This window comes from Pinus tabuliformis, chromosome 7 (genome assembly GCF_031772625.1).
Source record: "Pinus tabuliformis cultivar Carrire ecotype Pingquan chromosome 7, CPIR1, whole genome shotgun sequence".
Classification (NCBI taxonomy): Eukaryota; Viridiplantae; Streptophyta; class Pinopsida; order Pinales; family Pinaceae; genus Pinus; species Pinus tabuliformis.
The window spans coordinates 1,231,034,366-1,231,050,609 of record NC_142293.1 but is presented as its reverse complement, the minus strand read 5'-3'; the positions used below and the strand labels follow the sequence as shown (position 1 = coordinate 1,231,050,609).

Genomic DNA, 16,244 nt, shown 5'->3' with positions numbered 1-16,244 from the left:
TATGCAGAAGTATTCTGAATACAACTCTGGATGCCCTCCCGACAATCCAGTTACAAAGAAAATCACTTGGCAAGAAAGACTGGTGAGATTACCTCACTCAACACTGCTGATCCCGGCTGATCCGGCAGTTGAACTACGAGTTCCCCAGCTACTTCTGCGCTGCCCCTGCGTGGGCCCTGCGTCAGCCTCTAAGTCACTGTGTCAGCCCAATTGAGAATCGATCTGCCTTTAAGAGCCCTTTCCAGCCCTCCTGACTTAGAAATGTTAGGTCCTTTAGCAAATTTGGACCTCTGCGCTGGACGTTGCCGTGCTGCTCTACGTGGGGCTTGCGTGGGGTCTTCCTGGCTCTGCGTCACCCTCTTTGCCCTTTGCGTTGCCTCCTCTATGTGTCTTTTTGCCTCTCTGCTGGGTATTCTTGGCTCCGGAGAAGATCCTTCAGCGAAAACTTTCTCTGCCCCTCTCTGCAACAATGTACGCTCGAAATTCCCCTCGCAGCTCCTCTACTCTGCTTCAGTAAATCAAACTTCTGAACTCCGTGTGTGTGTTCTCCAAGTGCCCATCAAGCCTTCTTTTATATCCTCTCGTTGATCAATCAACGACCCAAATTAGATTCTAATCAATGGTTAGGATCATATTGACTTGATCTCCACCTTCTTCTAGAAGTTTCACCCACAGTTTATATTAATACCCTTTAATTATTTTATTTTCCTAAGTTTAGACTTAGGGTCCCATTAAAAATAATTAATTATTTTAATAAAATTGTTTCTAGGTGGAATTTCCCAAAACAATTTCTGGGTATTGGAGAATGCATGTGTCTAAGCCTCCCTACAAAATTGACAATTAGAGCATATCTGATGCTACCAGAAATCAACACTCCCTCTTAGCAAGGAATGTGCTCTAGCAATGCAAACCGCTGAAGCATCACTCTGTTTTGTAACATTTCCTTCTGCGTTGCTGATGTCTGACATGCTGTCCAACAACCACTGTGCAAATGCTGCATTTGTACTGCTACTGACCTTGCCATTGTCAATACTGCATCCGTACTGCAACTCCCTCTGAAATTCTGCATCTGTGCTACTGTAGGGATTGCCACTGCCAATTGCCACTACACTGCAAACTGCTGCTGCTACTGCAGCAACAACAGAAAAACATCCCAAATTACTGAACTAAATATGTTCAGTGTGATACCATGTGAATGTTGGGGCCTGACTGCTGCTACTCTCTGCGTTGACCCTCTGAATATTTTGCGCTGCTGCTGACCTCTGCTCTGTGCCATCTACACTGTTGCCAACTCTGCTCAGTCTCTAGCACTCCTAGCCACTGTAACTATCTCTCTGACACCCCTCGACACTAGTCCATCTTGCTACTTCTGATTTGGGCTCCCTTAGCAAGGAATTGATCCGAAAGGTGGGTCCCTCAAGGATCCTGCCCATTTGTAGCTCTTTCGAACTACAACTCTAAATCTCCCCACCTCCCTCCTGGAGATGTGGCTGCCATCTCTGCCACACGAAAATGTAGAACTGCTCCTCTCTGTTGCTTATTGCCGCTGCTCAACAAATAAGAAAACAAACTTCTTGGCGGGAAGTCTACCGAGGAAAGGTTCCCTCACAGTGCTTCTTCCTTCTCTTCTGAGGTCTTTCTGCCCAACAAAACGACCTGCAGAAAAGATTACGTCCCACCAGCTTCTCCTCATGCTAACGACCTGCAGAAAAGATTACGTGCCACCAGCTTCTCCTCACGCTGAGGCTTCAGTGCTGCTCCCTTTGCTCCGACAAACTTTCGAAGTGGGAGTCCGTCCTCTCTATGGACTCACTCAGAGAGAGATTGCCTCGAAAATCAGCCCTCCTGCTAGGACTGCGCAAACCCTCTGGGGTTTCGAACTGCTGCCTCTCCAACTTTTTCGATCTCTCTCTTCTGCTCAACACTGGGTTCTCTGGCACCGTTCTTCTTGCTTCACCTACACTAGCTTTGATAGCATGTGAAAATTCGAGAATCCCACTCGAATCTACTACTGTAGCAACTCATTAAACTTCTCCTATTTGTTAATTATTGAAACAAATTGTTTACTACTTCCTACAACAAATATCGAAGCTAATACAACCGCAACCTTCACTTAATTAATTAATTTGCCCAAAACAAGAACAAAACAATAGAGAAAGATATACACAAGTGACACAGATTTTTTTGGACAAATGTCCCTGGAAAAACCCAATGCGGGAAAATCGGTGTTGCAGATATGAGGGTTTTTATTATTATGAAAAAGTATTCAGAATACAACTCTGGATGCCCTCCTGGCAATCCAGTTACAAAGAAAATCACTTGGCAAGAAAGACTGGTGATATTACCTCACTCAACATGATGAGCTTGGCTGATCCGGTAGTCGAACTGCGAGTTCCCCAACTACTTCTGTGCTGCCCCTGCATGGGCATTGCGTTAGCCTCTAAGTCACTGCGTCAACCCAATTGAGAATCAATCTGCCTTCAGGAGCCTTTTCCAGCTCTCTCGGCTCAAAAACATCAGCTCCTTCAGCAAATTTGGACCTTTGCGCTGGAAGCTACTGTGCTGCTCTGCGTGGGGCCTCCCTGGCTCTGCGTCACCCTCTCTTCCCACTGCGCTACCTCCTGTGTGTCTTTCTGCCTCGCTGCTGAGTATTCTTGGCTCCGGAGATGATCCTCCAGCCAAACTCTCTTTGCCCCTATTTGCAACAGCTCATTATCGAAATTCTCCCGGCAACTCCTCTGCTCTGCTTCAAAAAAGCGAACTTCTGAACTCTGCATGTGTGTTCTCCGAGTGCCCATCAAGCCTTCTCTTATAATCCTCTTGTTGATCAATCAACGACCCAAATTAGATTCTAATCAATGGTTAGGATCATATTGACTTGATCTCCGCCTTCTTCTAGAAGTTCACCCACAATTTATATTAATACCCTTTATTTTATTTTCCTAAGTTTAGACTTAGGGTCCCATTAAAAAAATTAACTATTTTAATAAAACTATTTTTGGGTGGAATTTCCCAAAAATATTTTTGGGTATTGGAGAATGCATGTGTCTAAGCCTTCCTGCAAAATTTGAGACTTAGAGCACATCCGATGCTAACAGGAATCAACACATTGAATGTATAACATCATGAGAATAGCAATCTTCCTTGGGCATGGCTGAGAAACCATGGTTTATGGTTGGGAAGATTGTCTTCATTACACCCTTAGGTCATTGAGTTTGACTGAGAAACCATTATGGTTGGGAGGTTAGTTCTGAGGCTTGGAGTGCTCCCTTAGGTCATTGTGTTTGACTGAGAAACCAGGTGGTTTGGTCAGGGACACTAATTTTGAGTTTTCTCCCTTAGGTCATTGTGTTTGACTGAGAGACTATATAGTCGGGGAGTTTGATATCGAGATAGGGATTCCTCCCTTAGGTCATGGACTGAGAGATCGTTGTTATGGTCGAACAGATTGATTTTGATTACTCTGTTGGGTCATTGTGCTCGAGTGAGAAACCATTTCATATGGTTGGAGAGTTTGGCCTCATGAACGATGTTGATTGATCCCTTGGTTAGTTGGGTTTTGTTGCTATCAACATTTCCTTATGATGAAATTTGGACATTTGTTGAAGTCAAGAAGAAAATACCTCATTGGCTATGAGGGAGTATTGAAAATGTGTAGTTGCGGTCGGTATTTGAAGTCAAAAAGTCAAAAGAAAAATTATTTTTTTATATATGGTTCATGTAGGCTCCATGATGGACAGGTTGACCCCAGCTCATGAAGGGGTGTGACAGCTATGGGATGAATTTCCTTGAATAAAATTTCATTTCTGACCTTTCTAAAGTGACTTTCTAAAAATAGAAAGTCATGTCTATCTTTGCAACCTTGACTTTCCAAAATAGTAAATCACTTTCCATCAATTCGTAATCATATGGAAAATCACTTAACTTGTCCTTAATCAATCTCAATTGTTTAATTTTTAAATTAATCATCAATATTATTATTATTATTACTATTATCTTTTTTATGTTATTATTATATTATTATTAAAAAGAAATTCAAGTCTCTCAATCATGAGACTCAATCGTGTCATATCTAAGTTGCAGGAAACGTTGAAGAAGGCTCCTTTCTGGCCGGAAACAAAATGGAAACGAGGAAACTCGTACTGTACGGCTTGGAAACTCGTTTCCGGCCATACTGGCCCGTTTCTCGAGGAGGAAACGTGGCCAGTACGGTCGGAAACGAGTTTCCAGGCCGTACGACGAAGTTTCCTCTTCTAACTTGACTTTTTCTTGTATTTTTATTTTTATTTTTTCGCTTATAATTTTTTATTTGCGACTAAAATATCTTCTGGATGCTTCTAGATGCCTCTCAAGTTATAAAAAAGAGGATTTTTTTGAGTGGGTGAGCCTAATGTTCAAGCCTATGGCCTTAGTGTTGTTATGCAGTTCATGGTAATGTTAAATTCTTAAAGTAAAAGTGACATTCTCCTTTATTTTTCATTTTCATCCTTTTACTTAAATTTTTAACATTACCATGAAATGACTCAAGATGTTTGAGAGTGGTTTAGCCCTCATTGGATTTCATATGGAGAAAGTAGAATTTTAGATCTCACTCAAAATCCAGCAGACTTATCTGTTTTTCCGCATTTCAGGATTGGGGGAATTGCAATGTTTCCATTGGATTTTGTCATGTACTAGGGTATGGAACTTGTTGACACCTAATCATAGGGATTGGGTGAACAAATGCAATTAGTGTAAATAAATAATAGAGGAAATGGAGAGTCATCGGGAGATGAAACTGAACCATCACTCCCTCTTGTATATAATAATGAACAACCTAAATGAATAATACAATTTCATTTGAGGAGTTACCTCCTGGCCTGACATGGTATCAGAGCCAACCTCTATTTTTATTTTTCCGCATTGTAACTCCTGTCAGTTTCCTGCCCTCTGCCTCTTTTCTCTGCATTTGGACAGACCATCCGCATTCAATGTGTTTTTGAATGTGTTGAGTGCTATTATTGTGTTGTGTCGTTTTATATGGCGTGCCTGTGTTTTTGAATGCGTTGAGTGCTATTATTGTGTTGCGGCATCGTTTTATATATAACTCTGCTGCAATCGTGACTATTGGTCTCCCCATACCGTAATACGCCCGGTCCATGCCAAGTTTATGTTGCGGCCTCTATACCACTGCTGCTCCAACACCATCACTCTTATACCATCTCGCACCTGTGTTGGCATTATACTCCATGCTTCCGACCCACTGCGTTTAATGAACATTTTCACATTAACGTCTGGCCCACATTACCATACTAGGTTTTGTAACTGCGATATATAACTCTGCAACGATATATCAACCTGCTCCGGTTTCTGGTATAAACTCCTCTCCACTGCGCAACAGAACCATACCTCCCATCCGAGAATACACAGTCACGTGGTATGTGGTATAGCGCCTCCCGTGTTGCGATATTGTGGTGGTATCATATATAACGCTGTCTCATATATAATGCTGTCTCATATATTTTGTTGTTTTCATATATAACGCTGTATCATATATAACGTTGTTTTCCTATATTCTGTTGTTTTCATATATTAACGCTCCTGCGTTTGGCTCCCACGCTGTCCCCCATATACCACCTCCCCCAAATTCTCCCTTCCCCATATACCACCTTCCCTAAATATTCCCTCCCCCATATATTACCTCCCCAAAATAATACCTCTGTTTTTAATATATCAGAGTGCAATTTTTAACCACTAGAAGTGCATTTTTTATATATTGGCAGCAGGGTACATTTTTTTAAAATGCATTCATTGATATCTATTACTAGAAGTGCATTTTTTTATATATTGGCAGCAGGGTACATTTTTTTAAAATGCATTCATTGATATCTATTGTGGGAGTGGTTCTCACCGAGAAGGAGAACTATCCAAAATGGTCGCAGAAAATCAAACACACTCTCATTTTTAATGAGCTGTGGAAAGGAGTGTGTGTTGGAAACGGGGACAAAGAGCCAGAACAACGTACCTCAGACAAGGAATTCGCCATTTGGGAAAATAAGAACATCAACGCTTATGCATTGATTGTAGCATCAGCAAATGAAGAGGTGAGTCGCCATATTTCGCCATTTTCAAATGCTTTCGAAGCCTTACAAAAACTGAAGGAACTCTATGACTCACACTTTGCACTTGAAGTTTTTCAACTCATGATTAATTGTTCACCCTTGAATTACAAAATGATGATCCTCTTGCTCTTGCATTAGAAGTAAAATCTATTATGCATGATATCAAAGTCACTAATGTTGAACTAGACATTCCTCTGATAGATTTTCTCAAGGCACTTTATCCCACTTACTCAAATTATCTTGAGTCATTGCAAGCAAATGGAAACCTCAAAGATATTACCTTTTACTCCCTTGTGAAAAAATTTGCTGAAAGAGAGAAAGATTTTGGGAAGAAGAAAACTCCTCAGTCTTCTAAAGAGGCTGTATGTCTTGCACATAGAGAGAAGAATCTTGCTCAAGATTCTTCTAGAGGAAGAGGTGGTCGAAGAGGAAGAGGAAGAAATTTCAGAGGCAAGGGGGACATACACTCTCAAGGAGAAAAGTCAGATTTGCACTCCATACGCTGCAAAAGAGATGGATCACATGATGCATCCACATGCAAGTTTCCTTGGGACAGAATTGAGCAGGAAAGAAACCAACCGAAAGGTAAAACTAATGAAAAAGAGAAAGGTAAAGCACCTGAATCTGCTCACTATGTTGTGGCACACTGTAATATTGGAGTAAATAAGACCTATTTAATGCTTCACTTGCTTCTTGGAAAAATGATTGGTTGCTTGATTCAGGAGCAACTTGCCACATGACTTTTAGAAGAGATTTTTTTGAAGAATTTACTGACAATGTTGATGGAGCAGTAGGAGTAGTATACTTTGCAGACAAATCAAAACTCAAGCCATCAGGGCTTGGTACAATCAGGCTTAAATTGCCTGGTATTCCAGACTTTCTTCTGCATCATGTTTTATATCTCCCATAGCTGAGGAGAAACTTGCTGTCCTTGGTCCACATCCGCCAACAAGGACACTCGATTCATATGTTTGAAGCTTGAGGTGAGAAAAGCATCAAACCACTCATTTGTCATGATGGGGATAGAAGAAGAAAGGCTTCTCAAGCTGCAGGGTACCTCTGCTCGTGCACAAAATTTCTCATACAATTCTCATTATGAAGAAGGTACATTTCCATCAAGTTTATTATGGCATGCTAGATTTGGACACTTAACTATGACAACCTCCGCTTGTTGAAGAAAAATGGTGTTACTAGTTTGCCTACAATTCCTAGGAAAGTTAAGCAATGTGATGCTTGCATTCTAGGAAAGCATAACAAACAGTATTTTCAAGATTCACATTCGAGAGCACATAGAAAACTTGAACTCATTCATTTAGATTTATGTGGTCCAATGCCTGTTCCTTCTGCAAATGGAAATAAATATATGATGACATTTATTAATGACTACACTAGAATGTGTTGGGTTTATTTATTGAAGAACAAATCTGATGCTTTTCAAACATTCAAGAACTTTCATACATGGATTGAAAATGATGCACAATCTCATATTGGTTCTATTCACATTGATAATGGAAAAGAATACACTTGAAATGAATTTGAAAACTATCTTCACCAACATGGGATCAAACATCAAACAACTGTGCCTTATAATCCCCAACAGAACGAAGTAGTTGAAAGAATGAATAGGACAATCTTAAATATGGTGTGCTCCATGATGTTTTTCAAAAATGTAAAATTGATGTTTTGCGCTGATGCTGTATATGTAAAGAATAGATGTCCATCTAATGCTATTAGAAACAAGACTCCTTATGAAATGTGGTATGGGCACATTCCTTCAGTAAAGCATCTCAGGGTCTTTGGTTCCACCTGTTATGCCTTGATACCAAAGGGACATAGAAAGAAACTTGGTGCAAGAAGTCGTAAGTGTATCTTCTTGGGGTATTCAAACACCTCCAAAGCATACCGTCTCTATGATGAAGTCAATAAAAAGTTTGCTGTATTTAGAGATGTAATCTTTCTTGAATCATCCAAAACTGACAATGTTGTTGAGCGAAAACTTGATTGCTTGGATTTCAAGAATTTGATAATCAGATTCCACATCTTGAAGGGGGGATTCCTATACTAGATCAACCTGTGGAATCTTCTTCTGAAGTACTCTCTCCCCCACATGAAACTCCAACAATGGATGATACTTTGAGTAATGTGATTGAAAAAATAGGGAGACTCAATCTTGATTCAGTCCCAACTCAATCAACGAAGCAGCCTGGACCATCTCAGAAAGGTCCCCCAAAGTGGTTGACAAAGACACTTGAAAGTGTTCATCCTGATGAGGTTGGAAGGACGGGAACTAGAAATTCAACCCGACAAAATGGAGGTGATGTAGATGACTCTCATTCACCTGTTGATATGGATGTTTTTTATGATTGTGAATTGAATTTGTCTACAGATTTTGAATCAACTTCCTTCAAAGAAGCTGCTTCCCATGATGAATGGAAAGGAGCAATGCAAAAGGAGTATGATGCCTTAATAAAGAATGGCACTTGGACGTTGGTTGATTTTCCATTGGGAACCAAACCAATTGGCTGCAAGTGGGTCTACAAGAACAAGTATAAAGCTGATGGCGCACTTGACAACAAAGCCCGAGGTTGGGCACCTGAGGATCTTTGGCTGTCCTATCTACTATCATGTAGCAAAAGAAAAGAGGAACAAGTTGGAAGCTTTAGGTAAGAAAGTTATGTTTGTTGGTTATTGTGAGAATTCTAAAGGTTACAAAATATACGTGATCAAATAAATATAGAGTTTAGCAAGGATGTAACATTTGATGAAGATGCAACTCTGGGAAAGGCAAGAGACACTCCTCTTCCTCCTGCTAATGTTGATAGACAAGATGATGTATATGAGAAACAAGATCCCGAAGTTGAAACTGATGGTGTTGATGCTCCCATGGAGCCCATAGACCTCTTGGATCGTTCTCCATGTGAACCTCTTGCTAGAAAGAGGCTATTATGGCTTCGTTACACTCTTCAAGATGATGATAAACATGTTGTCCCCAGAGGAACCTTTAGAGAAAGCAAGAAAGCATGTCGGTTCCAAGGATATGTTGTAGCCATGAGCAACATTATTCAAGCAGAACCATGCACTTTTGAAGAAACCGTGAAAGATCAAGTGTGGAAAGATGCAATGGTTGAAGAATTAAGCATGGTGCTAATGGCTGTATTGAAAAACGTAAAGTTAGATTGGTGGCTGGAGGTTTCTCTCAGAAAGGGGGAATAGACTATGATGATAGTTTTGCACCTGTTGCCAATACACCACCATTCAATCTATTGTGGCTCTAGCTACTAGCCAAGGATGGACTCTTCACCAAATGGATGTGGACACTGCTTTTCTGCATGGCTTCCTCAAGGAAGAAGTATTTGTGGAGCAACCAAAAGGCTTTGAAGTACATGACTAGAAAACTCATGTGTGTAGATTGAAGAAAGCCCTCTATGGTTTGAAGCAAGCCCCATGAGATTGTTATGCCCGTATTGATGGCTTCTTGATGTAGCTTGGATTTACTAGAAGCAATGTTGATCCCAACCTTTAGTTCGAAAGGTATGCCTTTGATTTTGGTATTATATGTTGATGATTTATTTTTGATCGGTGGTGAATCGCTTATCCTCCCGTGTAAGGCGGAGTTAGCTTCTAAATTTGAAATGAAAGATCTTCATTTGATGAACTACTTTCTAAGTCTAGAAGTATGGCAAAGGTTTGGTGAAGTTTTCCTGTCTCAAGGAAAATATGTTGTCAAGCTACTAGAAAGATTTGGCATGACAAAATGTAAGTCCATGAATACTCCAATGTAGATGAATTTTAAGAAGCTATGTAGGACCTAATTTGGTTAATCCTTCAGAGTATCGTCGACTGATTAGGGTACTAATGTTCTTAGTGAACACTAGACCATACATATGTTTCGCGGTCAATACTCTGAGCCAATATATGATTAAGCCATCACATGCACACGAGATTGCTGCAAAGCATGTGTTAAGATACCTGCATAGGACTATCAATCTTGGATTGAAATATACTGCTTGAGACATAAGACTACATGGGTGTACTCTGACGCTGATTGGGCTGTTAACTCTACTAATAGAAAAAGCACTTTTGGGTGCTGCTTCAGCGTGAGAACTGCGATGATATCTAGGATGAGCATAAAGAAAAAGTCTGCAGCGCTTAGCATAGTTGAAGCCGAGTACATTGTTACTAGCATGGCTAACTGTGAGGCAATATGGCTAAGAAATCTCTTTGGAGAGCTTTTTGAGCATGTATTGGATGCAATAGTTATTTACTGTGACAATAAGAGAGGGATTCGACTTGTTGAAAACCTTGTGTTCCATGAGAAGTCCAAGCACATTGAGATCAAATACCACTATATTCGGGATATGGTGTAGAGAGGAGCAGTGAGACTCCATCATATTACGATTGATGATCAAATGGATGACATACTTACCAAGCCTTTGCCTAAAGGAAAGTTCTTGGTTTTTAGAGAGCAACTTGGACTGACAGATGTGACCCTTCTAGGGGGGCGGTCATGGATGACAAAGATAAGACTTGGTTGTGCGTGTTCCTTGTAAAGTGATAATCCCCCCCAAGCAGAGACTTGGTTGTGCGTGATCGTTGACAAGTGGTAATCCCCCCAAGCATAGATGAGGCTTGGTTGTGCGTGATCCTTATCAAGTGGTAATCCCCCCAAGCAGAGACTTGGTTGTGTGTGATCCTTGACTAGTGGTAATCTGTTAATTTTAGGCAACAATGGCATGTTCTATGCTTTAGAGCAATTTTACTTCAATTTCTTTATTAGCCTACTATCAATATTCAGATTAGTAATCACATCAACATGATAGTAAAATGCAGATAGAACATAAACATAAACAGTAGAAGACAAGCCAAGACAAGAGGACACAAGATGTGGCACCAGCCATGCACAAACCCCATTGTGGGGAATCCTTGATCAAATCTTCTTTTAGTCTTCAATAGTTCAACAGAGAGAGATAGTACAATTTACAAATCTGATAATTTATAACAGCAACAAAAGAGCCCTATCCAGAAAAGTCAATGCTGGTCAACAAGGCAGATTTGACCCTCAACAATTCAGTCAACTTCAGCCTCCAAACAACAAGATAAAACAACCTGCAAAACAGTCAAATTCAGCCCAATCAAAGTTTGGTCAAACAACCCACCTGCGGTCAGCCCTAGTTGCAGTCAATGATGGTCAACAGTGAACGTTTAGCCTCGATTTCTGTGCCCAGAAATGCGGCCTTCCCAAACAGAGATAGCCCTCACAAAAACACTGTCAAAGGAGGTCAACGCATGCTGGTCAATGCTTGGTCAAACTGTCCAGAAATACGGTCTCCTGAAATTTTGGACGTGTGGAGAGAGAGAGAGAGGCCTAGAAATCCGTACCCAATCAATGAGGAGAGAGAGAGAAGTGTGAATATGAGTGTGTCCAAGTGAGGCTAAGTCACCTTCTATTTATATGCAACATTGAGGATGAATAGACATGACTGTTGGGCTTTTGAGCCTACATAAGTTTGCTGGCCGACCTTGAAAATTTGACCATAATCAAAATAAATTCATAACTTCATTTGTACATGTCAGAATCAAATGATCTTTAGATCAGTCCTACACCTCTCGGAGAGAGGAATCCAATAAAAATATCAGCTGTCATAATTAAGATGACCCATGTGGAGTTTGGTCGTAGTTGCCAATTTTAACACTCCCTCTCAACTAGGGAGAACTCCATCTGCAGCCTCACATGGGGATGTAGAGAGTGGTATCATACCATTCTCTACTGACCGGAAGTCAGTCCCAATCAAAGGAGAGTGTGTCATACCATTCTTACTGACTTGAAGTCAGTTCCAATCAAAAGAGAGTGCCTCATACCACTCTTATTGACCCGAAATCAGTTCCAATTGATCCTAGATCAATATCGGTCATCCTAGCATAGGGAGTACGGTAGCGCATGATGCGTCCATTGGTAGTACTATGGTCCCTATCCTCATTTGCCTACTCATTGGCCAGATGAGAGGTACTTCCCATGAGTCCCAGACTGCATGGGTAGGATGTCTCAGCAGGAGAAGGATGAACCACTCATCCTGCCTACATGTCGCCAAGGGGTATCACAGGGGAAGGCTGAACCACTCACCCTGTACACAACAAACCACTAGGGGAAGGCTGAACCACTTACCCTATGGTTTCTCATCGCTCCAAGAAGTACTGCAAGCCCCCTGGAGCTCCCAAAGCTCAATGTCCATTTCATACAGGACCCTCATAAGAGGGTCTCTCCACGACTCCATGTCGTTCTCGGAAGGCCAAGAACTTGACCTTCCCCAGGGGCTTTGTAAGAATATCGACGACCTGCTCATCAGTCCCAATTTGATGGAGCCTTATTGCTCCTCGTTGTACCATATCGCGGATAAAGTGGTAACTGATATCTATATGCTTGGAGCGATCATGAAACACAAAATTCTCTGATAATCGGATCCCACTTTGGTTTTCGCAGAGGATCGCAGTGGTATCCAACACATGTCCAAACAGCGCACTGAAGAGCTTCCTCAACCAGACAACTTCACAAGAGTCCATACTAGTAGCTCTGTATTCGGCCTGGGCGGTGCTCAAGGCAACTGATTTCTGCTTCTTGCTCATCCAGGATATCGAAGTAGAACCCAAAGAAAAACAACATCTAGAAGTGCTCTTGCGATCCACCACACTTCCAGCCCAATCAACATCAGAATAACCATGCAACCTCACATCTCCAGCAGTGTATCTCAGTCCATGAGTGATTGTGCCCCGAAGATATCTCAGAAGATTCTTGGCACCAATCCAATGTATATGATAAGGCTCAACCATATATTGGCTTAATGCGTTAACTATTTCAGTCCATGAGTGATTGTGCCCCGAAGATATCTCAGAAGATTCTTGGCACCAATCCAATGTATATGATGAGGCTCAACCATATATTGGCTCAATGTGTTAACTGCAAAACATATGTCCGGATGGGAGTTCACCAAGAACATCAATGCTCCTATGAGTTGACAATACTTAGAAGCATTTCCCAATTCAGGTCCAACAACACTACCACATAACTTCATAAAGTTAAGTTCCACCGGAGTAGTCACAGGCTTGTAGTCCACCATCCCAAATCTTTCCAATATCTTGACAACCTCCAACCCTAGGAAATAGTGCATTGGTCCTAGGTCCCTCTAGCTCAAATTCAGAAGCCAACTCCCTCTTACATTTGTGAATGAGAGGGTCTGCACCTGTCAGAAAGAGGTTGTGCACATAAAGTACCAGAATGAGAGGTTTATCATTTTCAACCTTAAAGTAAAGGTTCAGATCAACTACACTTCTAGTGAATCCCAACTTCATCAGATAGTTATCAATCCTCTCATACCAAGCCTGAGGTGCTTTCTTCAATCCATAGAGAGCTTTCTTCAACCTGCATACATGAGATTCCCGATCATGAACCTCAAACCCCTTGGGTTGTTCCACATAGACTTCCTCTTTGTTTGAACCATGCAAGAAAGCGGTCTTGATATCCATCTGATGTATATCCATCCTTGCAAGGCAGTAGGGCTATGATCGAGCGGATGGTGGTGTATTGGGCAACAGGTGCAAATATCTCATCGTAATCTACACCTTCCTTTTGATAGAAGCCTCGAGCAACAAAGCGAGCCTTGAACTTTTCTGCACTTCCATCAGCGCCATGCTTGATTTTGTAGAGCCACTTAGAGGTGAGAATTGATTTGTCCTGGGGTCTATGGACCACATCCCCGACATCATTCTTCATAATTGACTCATATTCTTCATTCATAGCATCCTTCCATAGTTGATGCTTCACGACTTCTTCAAATGATGAAGGCTCATTTTGAATGATAGTGCTCATGGCAGTGAGATATCCTTGATACCTGTTCGGCATCTTGCTTTCACGGAAAGTCCCCCTTGGTGCAATGTGTCTCTCGGCATCTTCGAGAGTATCCCTAAGCCATGCGGGTCTCCTTTTGGAGGAGGAGGGCTCATGACGAGGAGGATCAATAGGATCCATAGGTTCATCAACATCAGGGATCGTTTCGTCTTCTTTTGTACCTTGATTTCCGGTGTCAGCGTCTTTGTCCTTCCTTAGGATCGGAAGGTTGTTGATCCCGAGGGCCATATCTTCGTCGAAGGTGACATCATGACATATCTCAACTTCCTTTTGAACAGCCACATAAATTCTATATCCTTTAGAATTTTCACGATATCCCACAAAGATTCCTTTCTTCCCAGATGCACCCAATTTGCTTCTTTTCTCTTTTGGCACATGAAAATATACGGGACTTCCAAAAATTCTAAAATGAGAGACATCGGGTTTCTTACCAGTGAATATTTCTTCGGGAGTCTTGGAGTCCAATGCTTGATGAGGGCATCGGTTTTGGACATACACGACGATATTTGTAGCTTCAACCCATAGGAACTTCAAAAGGCCTTGATCATGAAGCATGGCACAAACTGCTTCTACAATAGAGCGATTCTTCCTTTCAGCCACACCATTCTGCTCAGGAGTGTATGGTGTTGTAGTCTCCCTCTTAATGCCAGCTTCTCTGCAATAATCTTGGAATTCATTGTATTCGTACTTGGTCCCATTATCAGTCGTCAATATCTTGATTTTCTTCTAGGATTGGTTTTCGATCAAGGCTTTGAAGTGTCGGAACCAGGTGAACACTTGATCCTTCTTCTTCAAGAAGTAGATCTAGGTCTTGCGAGAATAATCATCCGTAAAGGTGAGATAACATAAGTATCCTTCCAAAAGGTTTACGGGCATCATACCAGATATGTCGGAGTGGGTCTTGCTATTACTTGAGGGGAATGATCCCCTTGTAATTTTTCCTTCGACACATCCCAGACATACACCTTCATGCTCTACTTTGAACTCGGGCATACCTGTCACCATCTGTCTCACATCGGGTAGGGCCTTATAATGAAGTGGGCAAACCTTCGGTGCCATAGTTAAGATTGTAGAGATGTGTCGCAAGCAATGTTGCACGAAGCGGGAGCGCGAAAGCGTCATTTTCCAAAAATCTAGGAAGCGAAGCGTTCGCGGAAGCGTCTGCTATATATATATATATATATTTTTATATTTTTTTTGCATTTATACTCAAAACAAACATCCCAAATACCAAATTAATTGTAGAAGACATGAAAACATGCATATTTTTGCATAAATCAAGATAGATATGGCATCCATGATTCCATTGTAGTTACTAGTATGTACAACAATCATCTATATTCTAGCTATTACAAACATACATCAAATTTTTAAGCATATTATAAAACATAAAACATTTAAGCATATTATAAAACATAAAACATAGAGCATATTATGATTTATCTAGCAAGTGAGCAACTGTCAACATTTGTCATGTCCAAAATTCAAATAATAATGTTTACAAAATATGTCACTTGGTCACCGCCAAGCCAAAAAGGTTCAAAATTCAAATTCACAAGTCTACAAGTCTAATGAGTAATCTATGACAAAAAGTAGTAGATTGTGAATATATCTACTAATCTCTCCTCCTTCCACCACGAATAGAACATGGTGGCGGGCCTCCACGCGGTGGCAATGAAGAAGATGGTGCCTGTGTAAGTCGTGGCACTGAAACTGATGAAGAAGAACCCCCTGCTGTTGGTGTTGAACCATGGAACCTAGGAACCAAGGGACCAGATGGGGGTGGGGGTGGTGGCATATCAACACGGTCATCATCATCCTAGAATCGCTCAAAAAATTCATGCAAAAAAAAAAAACACTAGTTAACAAAAAAATTAAAAACATGAATTAGAGAAATGCTTTATAAGGGAAAATTGGAAAATTCATACCACAATGGACATACCTGGATAAGAGCATCCTCTAATTGCTCTAGTCGCAACACTCCATCCTCCAAATTGGGCTCCTCTGGATTCTTGTCCCAAATCAACAAGTCTTTATTAGACTTTGCATCTTCACAGTAATGGGACAACAATCGCAAGTTGTAATGAACATAAACCAAGCTCTCTGCCCGGTCTAAACTCAACCTGTTCCTTTTAACACTGTGGATGAAAGAATAAGAGCTCCAACACCTCTCTGCAGAAGAAGTGTTTACCACCTGTGATAGCACCCGCAATGCCAAACTCTGTAGAAGTGGAGTACCCCCT

General features: G+C 41.2%; 1 protein-coding gene across 2 annotated transcripts in view; it reads left to right on the top strand.

The window, feature by feature from the left end:
- LOC149251825 (uncharacterized) overlaps positions 1 to 16,244 on the top strand; it is a 200,148-nt gene that overhangs the window by 102,302 nt on the left and 81,602 nt on the right. The gene's annotated exons all lie outside the window — the stretch shown is intronic.